Source organism: Malus sylvestris, chromosome 16, assembly GCF_916048215.2.
Source record: "Malus sylvestris chromosome 16, drMalSylv7.2, whole genome shotgun sequence".
NCBI classification, from domain to species: Eukaryota; Viridiplantae; Streptophyta; class Magnoliopsida; order Rosales; family Rosaceae; genus Malus; species Malus sylvestris.
Window position 1 is genome coordinate 36,193,509 of NC_062275.1, and position 14,122 is coordinate 36,207,630.

Genomic DNA, 14,122 nt, shown 5'->3' on the forward strand with positions numbered 1-14,122 from the left:
CTTGTAGTAATATGTATTCCTAGATGAATGTGATGTTAGAACTTCTGGTTCTTACAAATTTTTCATTTTGATCTTCAGGCTAAAATGATAAGCACTCGAAACTTTTGGCTCGAGATTTTCAGGGTGAATGAGAAGGGCGATTGTACCGCACCATTCTCATTGAAAGAATGTAACATGTAATGGGCGATTAGTCCGCACCACTCAAGTAGCAAGAAAATTGAAATACGTAGAGCAGGATGGGCGATTATACCGCACCACCTAAAATTGCAATGAAATTAAACAACAGGTAAATTTAAATTTGCAGAGCAAGGTGGGCGATTATACCGCTTCACCCGAAATTTGCAGTAAAAGTAGATCTGCAGTCCAAGATAGGCGATGATACCGCACCATCTTGGATCGCAGTAAGATGAAATTTGGAGTTCAAGATGGGCGATTGTACCGCACCATCTTGGATTGCAGTAAAATCAACATAAATAAATACTGGGTTAGTAATCAATATCCAAACCAAACAAGTAATCAAGGATGTATGTAACCGCTAGTTGGAGAACTACGAGCAGGCATGGAGCAAATAGTTCGTCGCGAGGGTATACCGCGCAGTTGAGGCAGAGGAAGAAGATGAACAGGAAAAACCTTAGAGGAAACTTTTTTTTTTCGTTCGGCGGAGAGAAATGAGAGAATGATTTCCTTTTTGTTTAGTGAATGTAAATGAGACATGGTTATACTTAAAGACTCGTGCTGATAACGTGTTATAAAAATGTAAAAGTTAGAGAGATAACCTTTATAGTAAGTGGACCGAAGCAGATGTAAAATATCACACTGTAATTAAAACACAAGGAGATGACAAATTAAGGAGGGGGGAATGGATGATCTTATTGAACTTTCCTTCTTTCTGATGTATTCTCTTTGTGTATATTGATAGCAATAGGAGTGCTCTATTTATAGAGCAACTCCCTATGCACATTTCTTACACTTTGAAAAATTTACAGCATACATGTTGAAAACTATGATCTCCTGCATCCAAAGTCAATTACAATTGGTATGGGTATTGTAAATGTCTGTGTGTGTGTTGAAAACTCTACTCAATGTTTTCAATTTCTATGTGGGCATTCAATACCCACTAGTATTTTCAACAGTAAATAATATCTTGGTCGTGACTAGTGGGGAACTACTTTTCACAAAGTTACTAACGCGCCTACAAGGGGCTTTTGAGATTGGTAGGAAATGGAACATCTCCGGATTCTTTCTCTTAATCCACTAAATTAAGAAATTTGTACCGTTGAAAATTGATCCAACGGCTATAAACAAGAGTTTACTCTAAAAATTATAATAACTTTAGCTGTTGTATCAAATTTTAACGGCACATATTTTTTGATTTAGTGGATTATAAGGAAGGGATCGGAGATGATCCTTTTCCTTAGAAAGCCATCTACTCCCACGAGTCATACTCCGGTGCAATTTGGGATTGAGGTGATTAAAAAAAAAGCTGGTATGAAAAAAAGCTGAGAGCTTTTTTGTGTTTGGTAAACATTCATCTTCAGTTTTTTTCCACAGTTTTGGGTGAAAAAAGCCAAAAACAAGAAGCTGCAAAACCCATCTTTGAAAAACCGGCTTTTTTTTCACATCTGTTTTACATAAAAGTTTACCAAACACTATAATACTGCTTTTTTTTTTCAAAAGCATTTTTACAAAAAAGTTTACTAAATACTCTACAGCTTTATTTCATAGCTGCTTATTCTTACAGCACAATAAAAACAGTTTTTTTTTCAAAGCACAGCAATACTAAACCAATCCTCCGTCTTCTTGTTCGTCATTACTGGAACCATGTATAGAGAGAAAAAGAGAGAGAAATGCCACAGAGATATAACTGTGGGTCTCTCTCTTCTCTCCCCCATGTTCTCCTTGACAACCTGCCTCTCTCTCTGGTGTTGTTTGGTGGATTTGCAGAAGAAGAAGAAGCTCTACCCTTTTAGCCATTAGTTTAAGCTCAGAGACTAAAATGCTTCTTGCATCTTAATGCCCCCAAATTCCCTTCTTCCCTTCCAGGTATTTCATTCTCTGTCTGTCTGTCTCTCTCTCTCTCTCTCTTTAAAAAAATTTGCATTCTTTTTAGTTTTTTTTTTTTTTTGTATAATACTTTTCGTCCAATGTAAAATACTTACTTTCTGGTTAGTAATAGGTAGAACATTTACTCAAAGGGAAATTTATCCCTTTTCCTTTCTGGATTCATTTTCACTCTTTTTGTTTGGTGAGTGTAAATTTACTTTATCTATGAAATTTGAATCATTCTTTGTTGTACGATGTGGATTTTTTTTTCTATTTGCAGTTTGTTTGACTTTGAATTTTTCAACTATTTGGACCACCAGAGAGAGACATTGTCAGTTTATGGTTCCTATAGCTTTCCATTTTTATTAAATTTCTATTTTTTCCAAGTTGGGTTCTTGAATTTGACTGTAAATTGTGTTTATGACTCTGGAAAATGTTGAATTTGGTGTCATTTTAATCCTGCATTTGGTTCAATCTTTGATTAGTTGTTGGTTTTGAAGTATGACGGTTGGATTGCGGCGGTCTGGAGACTTTTACTGGTTCTGAAAGTGTCCTACATCACCCAAATCTCATACAAGTTGATACGTCAACCTAGTTTTGCTGATATTGTTAGCTGTGCATCTCTTAGAGTTTGTAGCAATTGGTGTTGTGTTAAATTCGGAGGAAATCGAAACTCTTTATTCGAAACAAGAAATGTCTTAGAGTAGAGTTGTATGGTGTTCTTCATATCTAACAAGTTATAGTTAGAGTGTTAGAGTGTGGTCGAGGATAAAGGAATCCGATACAAGTCAATGGAGCAAAAGGAGAGAGAAAGCTGGAAGGAATTGGTGAGAAAGATGCTTCCACCGGGTGCTTCAATCCCTGAAGATGCTGCCAATCTTGAATACTCTTTAGCTATGGAGTATGAGGGCCCTCCTGTCCCATATGATGTACCTAGGGTCAAACCCCTTGATGTTAATTCACATGGAATCCCAACCACAGATACACTATCTGAATCACAAAGATCGGTTACCAGTACCGATCCACCAGTTATTGAACCAATTCCTCTACCAGTGTCTCGTATTGCTGGTGTCACAAGTTCCCCTACTCAAAGTCCAAGGTTATCGGGAAGCTCAGAATCTATAGTGTCTGTCTTGCAAAACCGGATTATTCTTCAGCCTCACCTTCAGCCTCTCCAGGTTCAGTTCATAATCCTCCAAGTACCCGTCTGAAACAACTTGCCAATGAAGTAAAACGAGCTCCAGTTGTCACTTTTATTATTGTGGATAGGTCTAAGAGGAAAGAGGTTGATGCTGAGAAGCCGGCTTTCCAACTTATGTTGGGGTTTCTAAGGAGAAAAAGAAGAATAAAAGTAAAGTTTGTTACCGTTGCCGAAAAGGAAAATGGGAAACTAAGTAGTCGTGTCTGGTTTGTGATGCTAAGTATTGCAGCAATTGTGTGCTTAGGGCTATGGGTTCCATGCTTGAAGGGTGTAAGTGCGTGACATGTATTGGTCAGCCGATTGATGAATCAAAGCAGTTAAAATTGGGTAAACAGTCAAGGGTGTTGTCCAGATTGCTTAGCCCATTGGAAGTTAAGCAGATAATGAAAGCAGAAAAAGAGTGTTCTGCCAATCAGCTTCGGCCAGAGCAGTTGATAGTGAATGGGTTCCCTCTAAAGTCAAAAGAGATGGCTGAATTACTTGGATGCCCTTTACTTCCCTGGAATTTGAAGCCTGGTAGATATTGGTATGATAAAGAATCTGGTCTGTGGGGAAAGGTGAGTTCATATTTGACATCGCTTTTTCCCATTTCTGCTAAAAGAAGGTACTGCCATGAATTCCATTGTATATCTCAACTTTTGATTTGACAGGAGGGGGAAAGACCCGATAGAATCATAAGTTCAAACCTACATTTTTCCGAGAAACTCAGCCCAGATGCAAGCAATGGAAACACTGAGGTTTACATCAATGGCCGAGAAATTACAAAACTTGAACTCAGGGTGCTAAAGGTATGTCTCGTGAATTTCCAATGAAAATATTATTTCTTTTTAAAGTCATAAGGTGTAACTTTTAAGCTTGTAGAAAGCAACTAGGTTTTAGATTGCCCTTTAGTCTGTGCTCTTACGAATCTGGTATTCCATTTCATATGAGTGTTCTTGTTCTTTTATGCAAGGATCATCACCATGCATATAGGAGCTGCATCACATGGTGAGATTACATTTATGTGCATCAATGAGATTAAAAACAATAGGAAGTAAAAGGTGACGTGAAGCTATAATAAGCAATGAGAGTAAGTGTTCAATGGAAGTTAAAAGGTTTCCTATACATAGGAACTTGATGTGTATCAGTGAAATCAGGGACACAGTTCACATTACATGCATGCCACGCTGAAATGCACTGTTGGTAGTGCGTAATGTATTATTAATACTATAAGTTCTAAACTGATTTATTATTATAACATGATAAGGGCCCCTAAATACTGTCTGTCTTTAATGCTTTTGTTGCAAATCGATTTTAACGCCTTTAATCTAATATACATCTTTACACTGTCAGGTAGCAAATGTGCAATGTCCGTGTGACACCCATTTTTGGGTCTATGATGATGGACGCTCTCAGGAAGGTCAGAATAATATCAGAGGAAATATTTGGGAAAAGGTATGTACTAGAAAACTCAGTTGGAATTTTCTGAGCCTATATTGATTATGGCTGTCTTTATTGTTGGGTTTTTGGAGTCTATACGTTGAACCACGTAAATCTCTTGCGTTAGTTTGAGATTGTTTGTTTTAGCTTTCACCTACGATGTTGATATTCGTACTCTGTTAGAATTCGCCTCCATTTGCGCATAAAAGTACAACAAGATTGTTGGGTTTTTGGCTCAAAATTAGAATTATGCAATAAATTGGGTTTGTGTTACCTATTTGGTTTTGGTGTCCTATTTTGGTTTGGTTTTGACTTCTTAGTTAGTTTCCTTTGGTGAAGAGATTTTGTTAATTACCTATTTGATTAGGATTTGGATTTATTTCTATTAGGATTCTTATTGTAACCTAAGTCTTATGCACTATAAATAAGACCTTAGGGTTAGTGTATTTAGTGTGGCTCATTCGTGTGGCAATTTGGTGAGAGTCAATTTGTGAGTTTGTGAGTTAGAGAGCAATTTGGGAGAATCTATTCCATTTGTTTGAGTTCTCTACTCGTTTGGTTTAGGGTTTGTAATTTGTGGGATTTGGGTTGTGAAAGTTTAAACACTCTTTTGTAATCTCCATTTGTTTAGTGAAATTCCTCGTCGTGCTTCGCTCGTGGATGTAGGCTTTACGGCGAACCACGTAAATCTCTTGTGTTAGTTTGAGATTGTTTTTAGCTTTCACCTACGACGTTGATATTGGTACTTTGTTAGAATTCGCTTTCATTTGTGCATAAAAGTACAACAAGTGGTATCAGAGCTTAGGGTTTCGGCTTGGGCTTTGCTTGGCAGTCACTATGAAGCCTTCTGTGTCATCAGTGAAAGTTGATATTGAAAAGTTCGACGGCAATGACTTTGGTATTTGGCAATTGAAGATGCGTGCTTTGTTAGTTCAACAAGGGCTTTTGAAAACGCTAAAGGGTGTGAAGGCTTTGCCGAATTCGTGGACTGATGAAGAAAAAAAAGACGTTATGGAGTGGGCACTTGGAGCAATCCTACTGACTTTATCGAATGAAGTCTTGCATGAAGTTGGTAGCATCAAATCTACACCGGAGTTGTGGATAAAATTGGAGAGCTTGTATATGACCAAATCATTTGCTAAACGGTTGTATTTGAAGAAAAGTTTGCATACTCTTCGTATGGATAAAGGTACGTCAATTCATAAGCATGTTGATGAATTCAATATACTTATGATGGATTTGAAAAGTGTGGACAACCAAATTAGTGATGAGGATTATGCGATAACTTTGTTGTGTTCTTTATCTCCTTCGTATGAACACTTTGTCGATACCATGCTATTTGGTAGAGAAAGTCTTAGTTTGGAAGATGTTAAAGTCGCTTTGAATTCTAAAGGGCTAAAGAATAAAGTGTCTGACACACAAGATGGAGCTTTGGTAGTTCAAGGAAGGAATAAGGAAAGGGGCAAACTTGGAAAGAACACTTGTAGCTATTGTTATAAGGAAGGTCATTGGAAAGTAGATTGCCCTAAACTCAAGGGCAAAAAGAAGCTGTTTGATAAGTCTTTTGCTAGTGTTGATGCAAACATTGCAGAAGATTGTTGTTCTGAACTCCTCTAAATGTTATGTGAGGAGGTGGAGCTTGGTACTCAAGCTCTTTGGGTGGATTGCAATTCGCACTTTTTGTTCGTATGTTCAAGCTTTTGCTTGGATTTTGTTTTGTATTTGTTAGGTTCCATAATAGAATTTGTTGGAGAAGGCGTTGGAGGAAATTTCAAGTTTGAAGACTTTTGGATTTTTTGAGTCTAGGTGGAGATCAGTTTCGAAAGAATTTGGTGCACATTTGCGTTTGTATTTTGGTATCCCAAATTTGGAAGTTTGCTAATTTCTCGCCAAGGTGGAGATTGTTGGGTTTTTGGCTCAAAATTAGGATGATGCAATAAATTAGGTTTGTGTTACCTATTTGGTTTTGGTGTCCTATTTGGGTTTGGTTTTGACTTCTTAGTTAGTTTCCTTGGTGGAGAGATTTTGTTAATTACCTATTTGATTAGGATTTGGATTTATTTCCTATTAGGATTCTTATTGTAACCTAAGTCCTATGCACTTAGGGTTAGTGTATTTAGTGTGGCTCATTCGTGTGGCAATTTGGTGAGAGTCAATTTGTGAGTTAGAGAGCAATTTGGGAGAATCTTCTCCGTTAGTTTTGGGTTCTCTACTCGTTTGGTTTAGGGTTTGTAATTTGTGGGATTTGGGTTGTGAGAGTTTAAACACTCTTTTGTAATCTCCATTTGTTTAGTGAAATTCCTCGCCGTGCTTTACTCGTGGACATAGGCTTTACGCTGAACCACGTAAATCTCTTGTGTTAGTTTGAGATTGTTTGTCTTAGCTTTCACCTACGACGTTGATATTGGTACTTTGTTAGAATTCACTTCTGTTTGCGCATAAAAGTACAACATTTATGAACCATATTTATTGGCTTTATGTTAGACAGGCAACTCCTCGGTTTGTCTGTTCCCTATTATCCTTGCCTGTGCCTCAAGGTCAACCTAATGGACCAAGAGATGAGGCTAGCAATTATACCACTGTTCCAAATTAATTGGAGCAGAAAAAAAGTTCAGAAGCTGCTTCTTCTTGGACGTCAAGGGTCTGGGACTAGCATATCTTCAAACAGGTGCAGCCTTTTATTTAAAATCTTTGTACTATGATTTTCTATGAATTGCGGTTACTATGATTGCTTGATTTATTTATTTTCTTGAGTTGGTAGAGTGGGAGCCCTGGAAGTAAAAGAGAAAAGAGAGCTTTGAGAATTTATTTGTTCTTACAAATAAATGTTTTTCTTTCACGGTTTCCTAGTCCTGTATAAGTTATTTGGAGGGCTGAACTTCCTGTCAGTTTAGACAATAGATAAGTGCATATGTTGTTTTATCTAGTCACAACCATGTAAGGAGCAGAGTTGTCAGAAACTAGACGAGAACAAGTCACCTTAAAGGTTCAAATGGAAAGGAGCGTTCATTTAGCTAACCTGATTCCAGAGCTGAGCAGCTTTGTTTAGTATGTGTATGTTATTTTTGTAAACAATGATGTACACAACTATCTAGGATTTGTGGAACAAAAGTTCGTTTGATTGCTTTTAATTGTTGATTAAATAAGGGATCACATTATTTGTTGCCAGAGATTGTGAATGTTATCATGTATCTTATTCACAAATGGGTCCAGATGCTTAAACTTTCACGAGGCACTTTTTTTAGTTGGTTTGTTGCTTTACTGCCTTTGAGATAGGTTAAGTAGAGAACTTTTCAAAACTTATTATGACAGATTGTTCATATGGGTTTTTGAGTATTATATTTAAGGTTTCATCAATCTTTCTGTTCATTTGAAATCTCATTTCCCGAGCTTGGGACTGATTTACCAAATAGCTATTTGGTTATGGTCAGGGGCTAGGTTCTAGGGCTGTCTAGAACCTGTACCCCGTGTTAAGGAAAGAGCAAATTTGTTCCTTGATGTTTAGTCTATTAGGTTTGTAACTGAGGCAACCAGCCTTGCATTTGCTTTACACATTTGTCTGTTTTTCATGAGTGCCATTTTCAATGGAATTTTGCTCTAAACTCTAAACTCTTTAAATCTTTTTAATACTAGTTTTTGTAGCTGGTGTTAATCAGTATTTTTCTGTGGTCACGCGGTAGGCCAAGTTCTTGTATGGAAACAAGTTTACTTCAGAAGAACTGCAAGATATAAAGCTGATGATCCAGAGTAACATGTACAAATATCTAAGCATTTTGCTTGATGGACGAGAGCACTTTGAAGAAGAGGCTTTGTCTTGGATGGAAGGAGGTTCTCATGATCAAAACACTTAAGCAGGTACTTTTGCAAATACATATACAATATTGAATTTTCAATTTTAACTCAAATTTCTACTGATTAATTGCCTTCAATCATGTTGGACTTTTTATTCCCAAGTTGTAGTTGAAAGTCACTCATGCTTTGTTCCCTTAATAGAAATTTTGAGTAGAAAGGTTATTAATTGTAATCTTTGTTGCACTGCAATAAGTGGAAACATGTGTTGAGAATGAGTCTTAGATTGATAGGAAGAGGGACCTTGCATGAGCTTATAAGAGGTTGAGCTACTCCCCATATTGCCAATTGGTTTTATGGTGGAATCCCAACTTTCTTCATGGTATCAGAGCCAGGTTGTCCCACGTGTGAAGCCAAACGGCCACATATGCTCCACGTCACCCCGTTGTGTTGTCCACGTGTTAGGCTAAAAAATTCGCCACACGTGAGGGAGCGTGTTGAGAATGAGTCCCACATTGATGGGAAGAGGGACAATGCATGAGGTTATAAGAGGTTGAGCTATTCCCCATATTGTCAATTGGTTGGTGGAACCCCAACTTTTTTCTACTTGTATATGCATGAATCAATTGAGCATTTATCAGTACTAATGGAGGAGGAACAGAAAATAACATATATGTCGTTGGACTTTAGTGTAGAATGGACTACTCTCACACTTTTTTTATTAGTGTTGGTTGCTCTAGAACATTTCCGTCTGTCACTATTCTTTCCAAAATCACTCAGAGAATTTTTCTCCGTGCAATAAATTAAATAGTAAATTTTGTGGTTGATTCTAGGATTGTGGAGTGAGGTTCATTTTGTTGTCCTTAGATATTCATTTCTCTTTGATATTCTTCTTTCATCCAGAGGATCAATATGTTGGTGGAGATGACTGTAGAATCAGATTTAGCAACGATTTCCGATGGGGAATCATATTTGAGTCTTTAATCCCTAATTTATAGTGGGTATCCACAAACCATTTTTGTTGTGATCTCTTATATTGCTGCTTTGCTTTCTTCTACCATTTGTTTCATAAGACTTGACCTTTAGGCACGCCCATAACTCTCTTAGAGTTGACTAACCCTTTGTCTCGTCTCGCGTAACCAATGCTCCTTTGACATGTAGGGTGTCCCTCAGGTTCGTGAATTTTTTCTTGCAAGTCTTACGTCCAATCCTTGCTGGAAAACGATGGCCTGTTGTCTGTTGAGCCTTATTGGATGATTTGGATGCCTGATGCCCGGTATTCCAAACAGGTAGGTATTTGCTTGGAGTATGGCCTAATGAAAAATTAGCACCTGTGATCTCACAAAATGAAGACCAAATACCTTCTTGAAGCCATATTTGTGTTCTTTGTGCTGTACTGTTGGTGAGGGTAACCATATCTGTCTGCATTCTCCTTTCTTATCTCTTGTTTGGGGGAGGTTTCCTAAAATGTTTGGGGTTGTGGGTGCTTTGCCCAGATATTGTTATTCCTTGCTATATGAGGATCTTTGGGTGTTTAGTTTGAACAAGAAAGCTAGTACTTTGTGCCATTGTGGAGTTTTGGCAAAAATAGCAGGATATTGAAGATAAGAGATTTCGTATGGAGGGAGAAGTTTTTTTTGGCATCGTTATGGGCCTTTTGGCCACAACATTTCAGTATATTACCTCGATCTTACTTGATTGGGGGAGCAATCATTTTTATTATGGAGTTTTTTATTAGCTTCAACTCGTTACTGATACTTTCATCCCAGAACCCAGATACTCAAACCCGTGTTTTTTTTTACCATTCAAGCTGTCCTTACTAATGACTATTTCATCTGAAAGAGGATAATTTGTTGCACATGTGATAGAAATGTAAGGTTTCAGTTACATCATTGACGATTTATGCAGGCTAAAGATAATCATTCTGGATAAGAGTGACGCTGATTAATCCAGTTGCGAAATAAAGAATCTTTTCTTCCCTGCATTTTGGAAAATTCAGCATGTGATATCTGATTGCATTCTTGTTTCAGGTGGTGAGGTCGACCAAGATGAAACTACTAAATGTGCTTACTCCATTAACTCGATGTTGAAGCATTTCTCTGACTGGCTCCTAGACATTATTGCTACTGGAGATTTAGATGCATTCTTCCCTGCTGCGACACGTGAGTATGCTCCATTAGTTGAAGAGGTGTGGAAGGATCCTGCTATTCAGGAAACGTATAAAAGAAGAGATGAGCTGAGCTTCATTTCCTTCCTATTGTTGCAGAGTACTTTTTAAGCCAGGCAACATTTATCAAAACTTGTGTAGTAACAATAAGTGTTAGAGGTTTAAGAAATGTGGTCTTGTTTCTTCAGGCTGTTGAGGTATCTAGCAATGAGTATGAACCTTCGAATGAGATATACTATATGCAGAAGGGGTCACTCAAGCAAATGGATTGGCTTTCATAGAATTCTCTCTTGATGATCGAAGTCCGATGTCTGAAGCCTACACAGAAAATCTAGAAGCTCCACCCCCGCCTGTAACCAAGTAATGCTATTTTCTTCTTATGCGTGTGATTTATAACTCTTGGGGATTTTCCTGTTTATAAGAGCAAGTCCACCGGTGGTGGATTAGGCCAGCACTCAGCACAAAAAACAGGCTGGGACCCTGTCCATTCACTCCAACCCACAAAACAGCCTGGCACCCAGCCCAAGCTGGTCTCTGGGCCAGCACAAAACAGGCTGACCAAGAAGTTGGGCCATTTGCTGGCGTTGGCCACGTGGCCGATCCTGGCTCTTGGATTTGAATATTTTTCAAATCCAACTGTCCAGATTAATTAACTACATTAAAAAATTTTAAAAATACAGAATTTTTTTTTTAAAATACAGTAAAATTTTTAAAAAGTTATTATTTTTTTCTATAAATACCTAACCCTCATCTTCCACCTTACACCACATTTCAATATTTTCTACACCTTCTACCAAAGCTTTCATATACTTTTTGTGTGAAAAAAAAATACCAAAAAGCTCATCCTTAATTTATTTGATGAGTTTATATAATTTTATTTTAGTGTGTTTTTTTAAGCTCATTTGATGAGTATGTAATTTTATTTTAGTGTGTATTTTTTTTAAGTTTATTTGAAATTTTATCCGAAATTGGTTAAAAATCTTATCCGAAATAAACTTAAAAAAAAAACACACCAAATAAATGCGTTGGGTGCCAGCGCATATTTTTAGAGGTGGAGATGCCTTGGCCTATTACTGTTCAATCCAGTCTATTCTTGTTCACTTGAGTGGATAAATATGCTGGGTGATAGCGCAAAGTCCTTAAGGGTGGACTTGCTCTACGAGAAGTGCTGGGGATTTCCTATTCGTCTGAACTTTCTGTACTTGATGTCGCAGATACCAATTTATAAAAGTAAATGCTAAGGGGATGAAAGAAGGGGCAAGTGGGTGGAAATGTTTAAAGATGTACGCGTGGTAGTGTTTTGGTTCGCGCTTAGTGATTATGGCCAGATGTGCCAGACAACAGCGGCAGTGGAGCGTTACTTCAAAATAAGATGATACAAAGCAAGGAGCTCTTTGAGAATATGGTCAAGCACCCTTGCTTTAAGGATACCCCTTTCGTATTAATACTAAACAAGTACGATCCCTTTGAGGACAAGGTCAATAAGGCACCTTTAAGTTGTTGCGAATGGTTCAAGGATTTTAGTCCGGTGAAACCCCACAACAATAACCAGTCACTAGCCCATCAAGCTTACTTGTATGTTGCAATGAAGTTCAAAGATCCTTATGCTTCCATCACAGGCCGAAAGCTTTTTGTGTGGCAAGCTCGGGCAAGGGACCCGAGTGAATGAGGCATTCAAGTACATATGGGAGGTTCTGAAGTGGGACGACGAAAAGGAGGAGACTTACTATGGCGGACTAGAGGATTCATTTTACAGTAGAGACATGAGCTCCTCACCTTATGCCAAGTAGGAGTGATGAGTGAGAGGAAATTGTAATGCTCTTTGTAGTCTTCGCATCGGATTAAGAGCATATTTGAACTCTTGTAAACATCATTGATAAAATTAGAATGATATCGAGGGGGTCTCGAGTTAATTTGACATTGAGCATGCTCGGGGTCTCAAGTTAAATATATGGAAATTTGCTTGCTTAAATTTCTAGTGAGATGTGGAGTATGCCTTTGAAAGGTTGAAACTTGAAAGAGTTTATTCATTCTAGGCAGATAACATTTGAAAGTTGATTTCCTGACCTGGATGGATCTGATTCGAAACCATATGTAGGGTATCAATTCTTTCTGTAATATTTGGTTTGCTAACGAGGCTTGGTTTTTTTTCTGAGTTTAGACACTACCTTTTCTATTCTTCGGTTTGATTGTCAGGTCGCGGTACTTTACGACTCGTTTCATGTTTATGATCGGATCAGATTGGATTGGATAATTCACTGTATTTAAGGTGTATGACGTCATTATATTCATTAAGAATAATGAACAACGCATGAAGAGATTGAAAACTAAACTATTAGACAAGATTTGAATTCTCTTGCGTAGGAATTAACACTCTCATTACATAGTTATACCCTTGAAACCACCATTTTTTTTTATTATTATTATTTTGATTTATACACTTTTTGGTGGAAAACCTCACAAACTCTTAAGTCCGAACTCCGAACAATACAAAGAAACAGTGGTGGTTGTAAGAAAGCGGTTGTTGCTGGCGCTTTGTGTTTGTGGTGGTGTGGAGCCGTTGCGTTTGGGACTTGGAATTGTAAATTGGACTTGTTTTGGCAACCAGTGGATTAGAGCTTTGAGCTTGGGTAATGGTCAACTAATAAATTCTCACAGTATTTTGTTTTATTTATTTATTTTTGTTGTTGTTATTAACGGGAGGAGAGGGAAAGGTTTAAAAGTATTACATTAATTCAGAAAATGGAGAGTTTCAAACTTGCGACACATGTTCTACCCTACACCGTCCGCTAAGATATTAAACCACATGTAAATTGTCAGAGTTTAAATAAGAGAAATTGACTAACTTGCCCCTTTTCTTGGACATGAAATTTAAGAGCCGAGCAAGAAAGATTAATTCATGTGAAACAATATATTTATTAATTTATATGATATGTTTGTAAACTTTCATTTCTTACATGTCGATAGAAAAAGTTTAAACCAGTTTTCAGGTCCTCTTGAGAGCAAGTTCACCATTGCGTAATTAGTAGGATAATTGGGTTAAATTGGCTTTTGTCTTTTGGACTACCTTGCCCATTCAAGACTGGGTTTGCGCTTGTAGACAGTGGACTGACGTCAGTGGTAGATGTGGCGGGTCTACGAAAAGTTAGGGTGGAAAAAATTCCCAAAAATCCCAAACCAAACAAAAAAAAAATACCGATCCCAAACCAAAAATGTCCCAAACCGATTTTCCCAAAATTTCGGTATTCCCATACTAAAAAAATACCAAAATTTCGGTATGGAAATCGGGATTGTCTTCCCAATATTTCGGTATTCCCATACCGAACCGAAAATATATATTTAATTATTTTATACATATATATATATATATATATATATATATTTACACAGACACTAATATATATCATTTTTTTTTAATTATAGTTAGAGTTAATTTGAACCGTTGGATTGTTTCAAATTAATCTATGTCGTCCATCCATTCCTTGTTAGGCTTTCAGCTTTCT

The 14,122-nt window shown here is 37.4% G+C and overlaps 1 pseudogene; it reads left to right on the forward strand.

Moving 5' to 3' along the window:
- The first annotated feature begins 1,551 nt into the window (after positions 1-1,551).
- On the forward strand, positions 1,552-12,411 carry LOC126607220 (extra-large guanine nucleotide-binding protein 3-like; annotated as a pseudogene).
- Positions 12,412-14,122: the final 1,711 nt, after the last annotated feature.